We start from the raw sequence: 12,040 nt of genomic DNA, 5'->3' as shown, positions 1-12,040 counted from the left end.
ATCGCATTGTCGAGGTCCCGTTTTTCGCGGCGAGGAATGGCATCTCGCGACGATCAGTATACGTGGGAATCGCGGGATTACGGCTCGTTTAGAGCTGGCCGACCTTCTCTAGCGTTCGATACCGTTCTGTATATTGCCAACGCACGTTGGGAGCCTATCGTTTAAGATCTTCTTTAAAACCTGTCACCCGACAATAAATCAGTCAGTGCAATTGGCCGCGCCGCGTAATCCTTATTGTTTTGCCGCGTCGCGCCACACCGCCCGGCGCAAAGCGACGTTTGCTGCAGCTGATTGCGTGATTACTGCTTACCGAAGAGAGATGAGCGTGTGAAGGGAAGAACAAACCGATTGTCGTGTTACGTCGAATTGATCGGAAATGCGAGATGCGGACGTGATTATCCGGCAATAATTATTCCCATATTTTTTCACTCGGTAATACTAATTTACTGTTTTTCTTAATTACCTTGAACCAGGCAAGATGTTTCATATGGATGCTGAAAATGATGTCATAAGTCAAATTTTAAGTAGAACAGGTTTTCAAAGCACAATTAATTTTGAAAAAATAGCTTTTTTTGACATATTTTTGTAAAAAAAAAAAAGTTAACGTCATTTTAAAATTCTAATCAAAAGTCATGAATGTACTATACATTGTTTAAATGTAAAATACATTTTTTTATTTTACTTTTTAATCATGTTGTGAAAGATTACGAAAGATTTAAATACGGATACATACGAGAGAATTGTTAAAGATCCAACAAAGAAAATTATTTGCGACTTACGTAGTTTACCGGTCAGATGGAAAGGCAAGTTATATATATTGATGATTACGCATATCGGAGATTACTATCGACCGATGGCTCATTCCTAGAGCATACGGGCTCACAAAGATTCATAAACCGGGATATTCATACTGAGAATTACGTGTATAAATATATTACGTGTATAAATAAGTTTCAGCCGTTTTTTCATTAAAAATTGGGCATTTATTGTGAAAGAACGGTGAAAGTACCTATTGTTTTATTCAAAGTATTGTCCATCGCTAGCTATTACTTTTTCCCATCTTTCTGGTAATTGGTAGAGTCCACGTCGAAAAAACAAAAAAAGTCGAAACTACGTTCTTTATCTTCGACGTCAAATTCACCGTTCTTAAATTTTTGAAACTACTCACGGCAACTTCTCTCACTTAAGACAGCCTCACCATATGCTTCTACAAGCAATCGATGCACCTCAGCTGCAGATTTCTTCAAATTAAAGAAGCTCCCGCAAATGACGCTTATTCGGCTCAAAATTCGACATTTTCACACGAAAAAAGATATATGATGCTGATACAAAATCGCTAATATTTCAAGGTTATGTTGTTGCCAGATGTCCAACCTTACGATATGACGTTTTACAGCAGACAATTTTAACCATAACATACTGGTGGCGCCATCTTTTGTCAAACAGCGGAAACTTATTTATACTCCTAATAGTGTCTCCAATTAATAGCCCGCTATATAATTTAGTATCTTTATATTTACATAATATTATCAATAAAGCCATATGAGAGGCTTCTAGCTACATAAAAAACAGTTTAGATCTCGTTAATAAATTAAGGAATGTTAGGATCGATACTAATTATGTTCTGATTTCCCTTGATGTTGTCTCTTTTTTCACTAATGTTCCTATAGATTTGTCATCTGATAGTATCATTAAAAAGTGGGGAGTTATATCGAGGAAAACCCGAATTCCATTGGATGAAGTTTATGATAGCCTTTCGTATGGTTCTAAATTCCATGTTCTTCATTTTTAACAATAAAATTTATAAACAAATCTTTGGGACTCCCATGGGATTCCCTCTGTCTCCAATAGTATCTGATATGGTCGTGCAAGATTTAGAAAAAATTGCTATTGGGTATGCTGCCGTGTTGATTGTCTTTTTATTTTCGATATGTGGATGATATTATTTTAGCTGCTCCTTTTGAACTCGTTGATGATATACAATATTAAGAGTCTTTAATTCTTTACGCACACCAGGTTACAGTTTACAGTAGAAGTTGGTATAGATAGAAAAATAAGTTTTTTAGACATAGATATACTATTGATGATCGAAGAAGAAAGACTTGTTTTTGATGGATACTGTAAAGTAACTTTTTTTGGTAGATTCCTAAATTTTAATTCACAACATCATATCTATCATAAAAAGAGTTATCTACTGATTTGTTGACAAAATCATTTGTTTGTGCCATCCTCGTTTCTATAATATATATAAAAATAATCTTATTAATGCCATTAACATCTTCCTTATTATAGTAATGGATATCCATTAAAATTTATTTTCTCGACGATCCAGAATAGAATAAAATTTTAGACTCACAAAAATACCACTAATCATAATAATGTTAATAAAAAGTTTTTTGCGGTTCCGTACGTTAATTCCATATCAGAAAAATTTGCACCGTTAGTTAATATGTAATTGTAAATTGGCTTACATGATTCCAAATACTTTGAAAAAACTAATAAAAAAAGGAAAGGACCAATTAGAACCATCACATAATTAAAACGTGGTCTAAGGATTTCATGTGAGAACTGTGATGTTAGTCATGTTGGCCGAACGAAAAGGCAGCTTAAAACACGATTGCATGAGCGCGTTTCCGACTTCAATAAAAAGACGAAATCTCCATCTGCCATCTCTAACCACAGCATAGAAAAAGAACCACAATTTCAAGTGAAAGAATGTAAAAATTTTGGACATTGAACCATCTTATAACAAGAAATTGATTTCGGAAATGGTACATATTAAAAGATAGAAACATGTAATTAACAAACAAAATGATACGGAATCTTTACCCGAGTTATATTCCAATATCATACGGTCTCTTTCTTCTTCTTGGTTTTGTCTTGTCTTATTCCCCTTCCAGTTAATATCTTTCCTTCGGTTTCCTTGTTTTTCTGTTGCTATTATATTGCGGTACTTCATCCAAGACACATCTTCTAGTTCTTATTCTATTTCACATCTTTTTGCAATTTGCTCCAATAGACTATTTACAATATTTCATCATTTAATAAGGTACTATGTATTTTAATTCCTTTATGATTACATCAATGTAAACTTTTATTATAATTTTGACTTCATATGGCTATACTTTTTAGATAATTTTTGTTATTTCTTGCACCGATTTGATGCTTCCTATGTTTTATAACTTTTACGATTACTCAACAAATTTTAAATAATGGACAACTTTAATAGAAAGAGACAATACTTTCGCTCTTGATGTTGATGATTACTGACTATATTATATGGCAAGCATCTTAACGAACAACACAATGTTAAAACTTATTTATTCGCATTACTAAAAAAGATTATAATTTTTCTAAAATTCTGTCAAATTATTTGTTAAATTTCCGTTAACATTTTAATAATTTGTTAATTGAGAATGACCCGATCGGTGTCGAAACGTTTGTTTTTAATCTAAATATATCTTTTTTGTTTTCTCTTCTTAATTGTAATATTTTTTTTTATTTCGGTTTTTTGCTCGTTAAATTATTTTAACATTTATTTGAGTATGGGGTTTTTTTAAGATAGTAAGTTTCCCTTTTATTACAATAAAGTCATTATAGTTACAATTTCTATATTGAAATAAAAGAAAACATTTTATAAAAGAGATGAACAATACATTTATGATTTTTAATTATTGTTCATAATTTTAAAGTAAAAGTTAACCTTTACAAAAAGATAGAAGGTATTATTTTGGAAAAACCAGATGTGTTGGAATTTTTTGATTTAAGTACGGCGTCGTTTTTAATATTCAAAAATCTATAAGAAAACATCTTGTCCGATTTAAAATACTTAATTTTTTACTGTGAACTCTAGTATAATTTGCCCCTCGCTATTATATTCTAGTTTCATAGTAAAGTCGCAAGCACTCTTCACGGTACGCGTTCTTCATAATGACGATATATACATAAATCATTATGCAAACTTCGCAGAATTAAACCACTTCCACCGACCGTGCGATCGCACGTAAAGGCAGGAATTCACTTGAGTGATTTAATTTTTGCACAATCAACCTGTGCGCGAATAATTTCCTGAAGTAAATAACGTATGACCGAGTTAATGCGAAATGAGTCGCGAGATTCGTAGGGTCGGGTCGAATCATCGACCGCAGAAATTTGCTCGGGATCGCGACTCGCGGGATTAAAATTTCTCATTACGTGGAAACATGGGCGCAGCTACGTAGAAATGGAGCGATGAGTCACACAACGGGCTCGTTTTTGCATACCGCGAATTCTAAGGGAGAAATACCGGCGATGTCGGTGATGATTTCGGCGAAAAGCGATGATTCAACAAAGAGACTTGCTCTCTGGGTCTCGAATTATCAGAAATGTACTCAGAGATTAAACCATAAACTCTCCGAAACACTAGAATTCGTCGCTTCCGCCCGGGATTATCCTACACAAACAGGATATCAATATCGGAGCATTTTGGACTTGCTTCATGTTTATCGAGATAAAACGAGTTTTTAACGTTATTCTCACTTTAAGAATCTAAGAGATACTATCCTTATTACTTAATTAATTCTAATGACATGTATCATTTGTATGAAAGATTTGGTATCAATAGTCGGCGTCAAGTTAAATTCTATAGTAAAACCTATTCTAGTACTATCTTTATCTTCATTCTTATATTGTTCAAAACGTTTTTGCCGGTGAATCGCAAACTCCACGAGAAATGTAAAATTTTCAAAGATGCATGATTCTCGCTCTTTTTCTTTCTCTTTTCTCGTCTTGACGTATCATGATGTAACCGTGAAATTCGTACACGGCACGATGCGACCGATGGTTTAAGAACCGCATGTAACGTGTAGCACAGTTCCTACGTGGCTGGCATAAAAACGAGACATATTTAAAGTCTCCCGCCGGCCGATCGACAACAGCCGATTCTCTTTTCCCGAAGACAGAGATGCGTCCGGTCGAGTCATTGACTGCATAATACATCAACAGTAGTCCAAGATCAATGACTTCGTCAAGGTCGAGTTTTCTAATTGTATACTGTAAAAAAAATACATTGCATAGAAACTATAAATAAAATATACTGTTATTATAATTGTTATTGTGATTAGGGATAATTGCAGCAGTTACGAATTAATAGTTGCGGAGAACGGTATATTAATTTAACACATCATTCATTAATGATGCTTCGGCATGTAACAACAATTACATATCCGTATTAGAACGTATTGAAATTTATAATTATAATTACTTCTTGTTAATTCAGTTTTGACAAATACATTCATCAGTTTTTCTCGAAGTGAGCATAATTTCGATCGTGGGAATCAACAAGTACTCATAGAAAACTTTCTTGCTATGTCACTATTACGTATGATCTTTAAGATCGCTGATAACTGAAATTTATTATCCACTGAATTAATTTTCTATTCATAAGATGATTTACTTTATTTTACAATCTCTGATTACGTAAGCTGTGTCAATGGATTTATTATAACAGCTTATTTATTATTATATACAATATTACTCAAACTTAGTCGATGTGTGTTTCCCATACCTGTATTTTCTTTTTAACATCTCGAGATATCACAGTTATTTTTTACTTATATTCACTGAGAAATATTAATAATACTAACTAAATATTCATTCACTAAATGAAAACATATATTTGGTACAAAAACCATTAATTTTATTTAAAATAATTTTTATTTTTTATTTAAATAATAAACATTTACTATCTATCTATTTTATAAATAAAAAATGACAGTTAAATCAAATTAATGGTTCTTCGAACAAATATTTATTAAAATTTAGTATATTTTTTCTCAATGTATTAATTTTAATAAGTTATTGCGGAATGGAGTATAGAGTGAGGAATAAAAAAAAAAGACGAAAAAAGTAAATTACAAGTCGGGTAAAGTACAATTTTTATTGGAATCTCTAATCAAAAACGACGTCGTCGCATTGTCGGGCATAAATGTCCTGAACGTACCTATATACGTACTTCGTATTGCCCGAAGCGGAAAGTCCAATTTATCCGATTATCATTACACCGAGTAAACTTCATTCGACCAACACACCCGCCGGGACACACCCTGAGGCGGATTCATTGCATTGATCTTGTTGATTCTCGAACTTTACCCGTGCTCGGCACGATCTCCGTTAATCCAATCTCCGTTAATCGCGGATTCCCGATCTTCACGGTACTTCGTTTTACGCGGACGCGGAAAACGCCAAGTCTATCGGTGGCGCATCGATGCGGATCGACCCGCTATCGGTCCGCGCTGTTCATGCAGGAAATAGATATCGCCCGTTCACGCGACTTGCCATCGATCCATAGCCAATCCGCGGGAAATCCTCCCGATAAGAAGAGAGAAAAATCTTCTGAGCGACAGCAGTTTCATAATAGTGAAATGGAAAGAATGATTTTACTGAAGTATTTAAACATTTAGCTAAAGATAAATTTGAAAATAATTTTTCGAGGTAATACTTTGCAATAATTATTCTTAGATTCTCATTAACATCCGATTGTTATATTCTTTAAATAATATTATAATACTACTCTAGTTTTGTTCATGATTGCTTTTCAAGATCGAACAAGATTTCGGTGTGCTATTTGTAGAATCATATATACATATATGTCGATATAAATTTACACAGAAATATTTAAGCACTAAGATCCACTTTGACTAAATATAGGATTTTTTAATTTAATTATAGTAAAAGATTTTGATGGACCATAAAAATAATTATATGTATAAGAAACTCACTGTCTAAATTTTTTAAAGTAGAATTTTTTACTTACGGAGTGAAAATGAAGCCAGTTTTAAAACAGAATACTTCAATTTTCAATCTTTAAGAATGAGATTCTTTAAAGTGAGATTCACTCTAAAAGTTTTAGAGAGCAATTGTGATAAGCAATGCTACAAAAGGTTTTAATAATCAGCTTAAACATCTTACATAATTATTTTGGTAATCCAACAAATTACTTTGTAGATCTGTATTTAGATAAGTTTTTTCTGCATTTAGATAAGTGTGCACTATTAAACTTTAATCTTTGTATATTGATTTAATCTGACAAGAGAACGGTCGGAACTGTTCCTCATCGATTTTGATGCGCTTTAGATATGTTGTGGAGCATCAAAAAATATTCGATCCATATTTTTTTATAGCAGTTTATCTCGAGGTTTCGAGGATGAAACACCGCCACAAAGAAAATGAATTTTTTCGTTTTCAGCATTTACAACATATTTAAAGCGCATCAAAATCGGTGAGAGACAATTCCGACCGTTCCCTTGTAAGTATAAAAGTAAAATGTAAATATTTGAGAGAAATTATAATACCTATTTTTTATTTGACAACACGATAAAATCGTATATCGAGAATTTCTCACGGTTTAACTCGGTTCTATTGGGTGTACAAATAAGTTTTAAAGCGTTTTTAGTGTAATGTATAATTTAAACTTAGAATTCAAATATTTTCTTTCGATATGTGATGGTGCTTAATGCGTACTATTAAAAAAAACAATTGACTTCACAGAATTAGAAACTTAACCTCAAAATTAAATGGTTTTAAAATGGCGAGTGATAAGCAATTATTTATTCGACACTGCATTTGATACAAATTTCATCAAGGAAAAAGCGCTGCTAAACATATAAATCAATATGTTCTGTTCTTGGAGAAAATGTTGTATCCAAAAGTACATGTGAGTTTTGGTTTAGGCGATTTAAAGAGGATGATTTTGATGTTAGCGATAGAGAACGTAGTGGTGCTTCTTAGAAGGTTACAGACAATCAATTGCAAGCATTACTCGATCAAAACTCACGTCAAACACAAAAATAACTTGCACAGTAACTTAGAGTAACTCAACAAGATATTTCAATTCATTTACGGCAGATGGGAAAGATTCTGAAGGAAGGAAAGTGGGCGCCGCATGCATTAAGTGAAAAAAACAAAAATTATCGTCTTGAGAAGTGTTTGAATCTGTACAATAAACAGCATAGAAAATCTTTCTTGTGGAAAATCGTGACTGGTGATAAAAAGTGGATTTTTTACGATAATCCTAAAAAGAGAAAACATTATGCGGATTCAGGACAATCCACTACATCAACGCCAAAACGCAACATCCACAGCAGCAAAGTTATGCTATGCATCTGGTGGGACATGAAGGGTGTGCTATATTATGAGCTGCTCCACTCAAACGAAACGGTTAACAGTGATCGCTACAGTCAACAATTGATCTGTTTAAATCAAGAAATCGAACAAAATCATCCATTTACTGGCAAAGGAAAACGTTCCGTTAAATTGCTTCATGACAACGCTAGGCCTCATATTGGTAAACCTGTAAAGGAAACGTTGTTAGCGCTTGGTTGGGAAACTCTGGGTTATACGCACCCAGCGTATAACCCAGACATAACCCCTTCAGACTATCATTTATTCCGATCAATGCAAAACGCCTTGTCCGGTGTACACTTTCGAGCATTGAAGAAGTGCGAAAATGGGTGGATAATTTTATCGCATCGAAAGACGAAATCTTCTTCGTTTCTGGAATTCGCAAACTGCCCGAAAGATGGCTAAACATCATAGATAATGACGGAGATTATTTTGATAATTAAGTGTGTTTTCGTTTCTAAATAAATAAGTAAATATTAAATTTCATTAAAAACGCTGTAAAACTTATTTGTACACCTAATATATTTATATTAAACGCACATCTCTGTATTAATTGTGTGCGACGGCTTTAATACGTAGTATGCACCAGTGCGCACTGAGAGAAAGAGAGAGAATGTGTGTGTGTGTCTAAGCGAATTCGTTATTACTAGACAGTAGACACTACAAGTAAAACTGTTCTTTCCGTAGATATATTCCTCCGCCATTGAAAGGTCATTCAGTGAGATGCGAGCTTGCACCACAAATCAAACGGATCATTGTACTCGCGAACAGTATACGTATACGGAAAATATTATGCAACGATTAATCGGTCCACAAAAGGCTACGTTTTGTGCGGCACCGACATCATTTCAAAGCATGACATTTGGGTGATCTTGTTGCAACTCAAACGGACCCATCACGTTACCCACGCAATGGGCGATTTGTATTTAAAAAAATATTTCGCATCTTACGACCTCACCCAGCTTCAACAACGTTCAAGATCACTTCCGCAGATGTCAATGTTAAATTATGTAGCCCCGAAAACAAGTCAGTTGTTATCGATCGGTGAGGAAAAATATTTTACGTCCACGCGAGGAGATCGATCTCGATCCACGAAAGGCTAGTACGGCCTGCGCGAGCACGAGGCCTCCACTGCCAGCGGATAATTTCAGATGATGCAGTTTCAAACCGTGTGTATCCTCTTGCTCTCGAGAAAACCGGTCGTCGTTTCGTCATCCCGATTATTCGCACCCGGTCATTCGGGCGTTACCCCACGCGCGCGTCGTATCTTATGTTAGAAATCGGGCTTTCCGTTATGCGCGCTGCTGCTGATACTTAATCAAACTCACCTCTGATATTTCCGTATTCCACCGAGACCCTCGCTTCAACGTTATCTCGATTATTCGCAACCGGTTGCTGGTTTCTACGTTTGTACTTTGGGTTGTGCGGAGGTGCGCGCAGAAGTAGCATTACACGGAGTTCTCGATCCGTGCAGTCGTCGCAAAAACCATATAGATAGTGGTCCAAATGAAACTTCGTCAACGATTCTTCAGTGCTAGTCACAATATATTACATATACTTCTACAATACATCTTGTTATTAACTCTCAGCCACTAACTGAAATCTTTACAAACCTCATTGATACTTTAATTGTGAATTTAAATATACATAAATTTAAATCTGTAAAAAAAATATAAGTAAATATCATCCAACTTCTATAGTGATAAAAACTCGTTTACTAGAATTTTTACATGATCCAGAAAATAACAAAGCTACATTGAGAAAAAAAATTTAGTCAATTTTAATAAATATTTAGTTGAACACGACCAGCTAAATATTTATTAAAATTGTCTATACTTTTTTCTCTAAAGGAACGCAATCATGAACAGAACTAGAGTATGTAATAATAATAAGACATATTCAATTGACAAACATAATAATATTGATACACTTAATAATATTGAACTTAATAATATTGATACAGTATAATCATTTTATAAGATGCTTATCTTTGTAGTTAACGGAAGAGTTAAATTCGTGTTACCGGCGAAGTAATAATATATTTTTTATTTTATCACTTCTGTCATAAAATTAAAAAAAATTTACTAACGTCTGAGAGGACACTAACTACATGTTTGCTATAAGTTACAAATAGACGAGATGTAACGGTTATAAACGGTACTATTGACGCGCTAGTAATAGCCTATTAGTCGCTTTCAAATACATCAGATAGGCGTTTACGTAGACGAGCGAGTCGTACCTACGCGATTTCTTTCGAACGTGTCGGAGGTGCGAACACTTTTTATTGTGTAACGTCATTGGCTCGATCATTCACGACCAGTTACCTCCTTCCTCCGTCTTGTAGTTTAGAGACGAAGCGCTAACACGGGAGCTTATCTGTATACCACCGCCACTACTTACGCTGCAGATATTTTTCTCTGTTCTCTTTCTCTTGTATGCTGGCTCATGTTTGTGAGCCAGCGATTTGTCTCTCGTTTCTCGTGAACAATGTTAGCCCGCGAGCAATGAAGAACTTACGCGTCCGGTTTCGATCCTATATAGCGACGGATACTTTATCTGGAAGATCTTGTACAACCGCAATATTTATCAATTCTTCGGAGTGTAGAAAGCTAAACACCATAAATTTCCGATTCTTTTAATTATTAGCGAATTTAAAAATTGATCAAAAAGGGGACTATTTTGGCACGCCGCGAGTGAAATTTTTTAAAAAGTCGAATATATATATATGAAAAGATCGATAAAATATTTAAATTATTATTGACCTTTCACATTAAAAAAATATTAGGTGTATAAATAAGTTTCCGCTGTTTTTTCATCAAAAATTGGGCATTTATTGTGAAAGAACAGTACCTAATCTAATGTTTTATTCGAAGTATTGTCCATCGCTAGCCACTACTTTTTCCTATCTTTCTGGTAATTGGATTCCACGGCGAAAAAACAAAAAACGTCGAAACTACGTTCTTTGTCTTCGACGTCAAATTCACCGTTCTTAAACTTTTGAAACCGCTCACGGCAACTTCTCTCACTTAAGGCAGCCTCACCATATGCTTCTACAAGCAATCGATGCGCCTCAGCTGCAGATTTCTTCAAATTAAAGAAGCGCCCGCAAATGACGCTTATTCGGCTCAAAACTCGACATTTTCACACGAGAAAAAAGATATATGATGCTGATACAAAATCGCTAATATTTCAAGGTTATGTTATTGGCAGATGTTGAACCTTACGATATGACGTTTTACAGCAGACAATTTTAACCATAACATAATGGTGGCGCCATCTTTTGTCAAACGGCGGAAATTTATTTATACTCCTAATATTATTTAAATGTATCAGACATATTAAAAATATATAGGGTAAGGTTGCCGATATCGCACCGGCTTCTAAATCGCACTACCTCGTCTAAAAAATCAGTTATTTTATTTACACATTTTCTTACGGATTATTTACAAACTATAAGATATTTCAACGCTGCTGCGTTACATTTGTGACATGAAATGCAGTAGAAGCCTTGTTATTTACGTAAATAAAAAAATCGTGATAGCGTTGCTATTTTTCAACATATTTCATAGCAAAAATGTAAAAAATATAAGTTAAATAATCTAATTTTCTACAATTCATCGTGTTTAAAACACTATTAGAATTAGATTAATTGAATTAAATTTTTTTTAACAATGTTGTTTGTAAATTAAATAAATAAAATTTTACAAAGTGCTACTGTTTCCTCAATCGCACCACAATGTAGTGGCTTAAATCGCACCGCGCATATTGCACATGCACATGTGCACATGTGCTTATATTTCAAAAGAATTTGAGTTTAAATGTAATTTATCAATACAAAAAGTTTAGTTTTTAATTTATTTTCTCTATCCCCCCTCCATTT

The 12,040-nt window shown here is 34.1% G+C and overlaps 1 protein-coding gene across 1 annotated transcript in view; it reads left to right on the top strand.

Annotated features, from left to right (window-relative positions):
• LOC108776766 (serine/threonine-protein kinase PLK1) overlaps positions 1-12,040 on the top strand; it is a 37,882-nt gene that overhangs the window by 1,164 nt on the left and 24,678 nt on the right. The gene's annotated exons all lie outside the window — the stretch shown is intronic.

The sequence above is a fragment of the Cyphomyrmex costatus genome, unplaced genomic scaffold (assembly GCF_001594065.2).
Source record: "Cyphomyrmex costatus isolate MS0001 unplaced genomic scaffold, Ccosl1.0 scaffold378, whole genome shotgun sequence".
Lineage (NCBI taxonomy): Eukaryota > Metazoa > Arthropoda > Insecta > Hymenoptera > Formicidae > Cyphomyrmex > Cyphomyrmex costatus.
The sequence above is the reverse complement of the archived record's forward strand: the minus strand, read 5'-3'. Positions and strand labels throughout refer to the sequence as shown.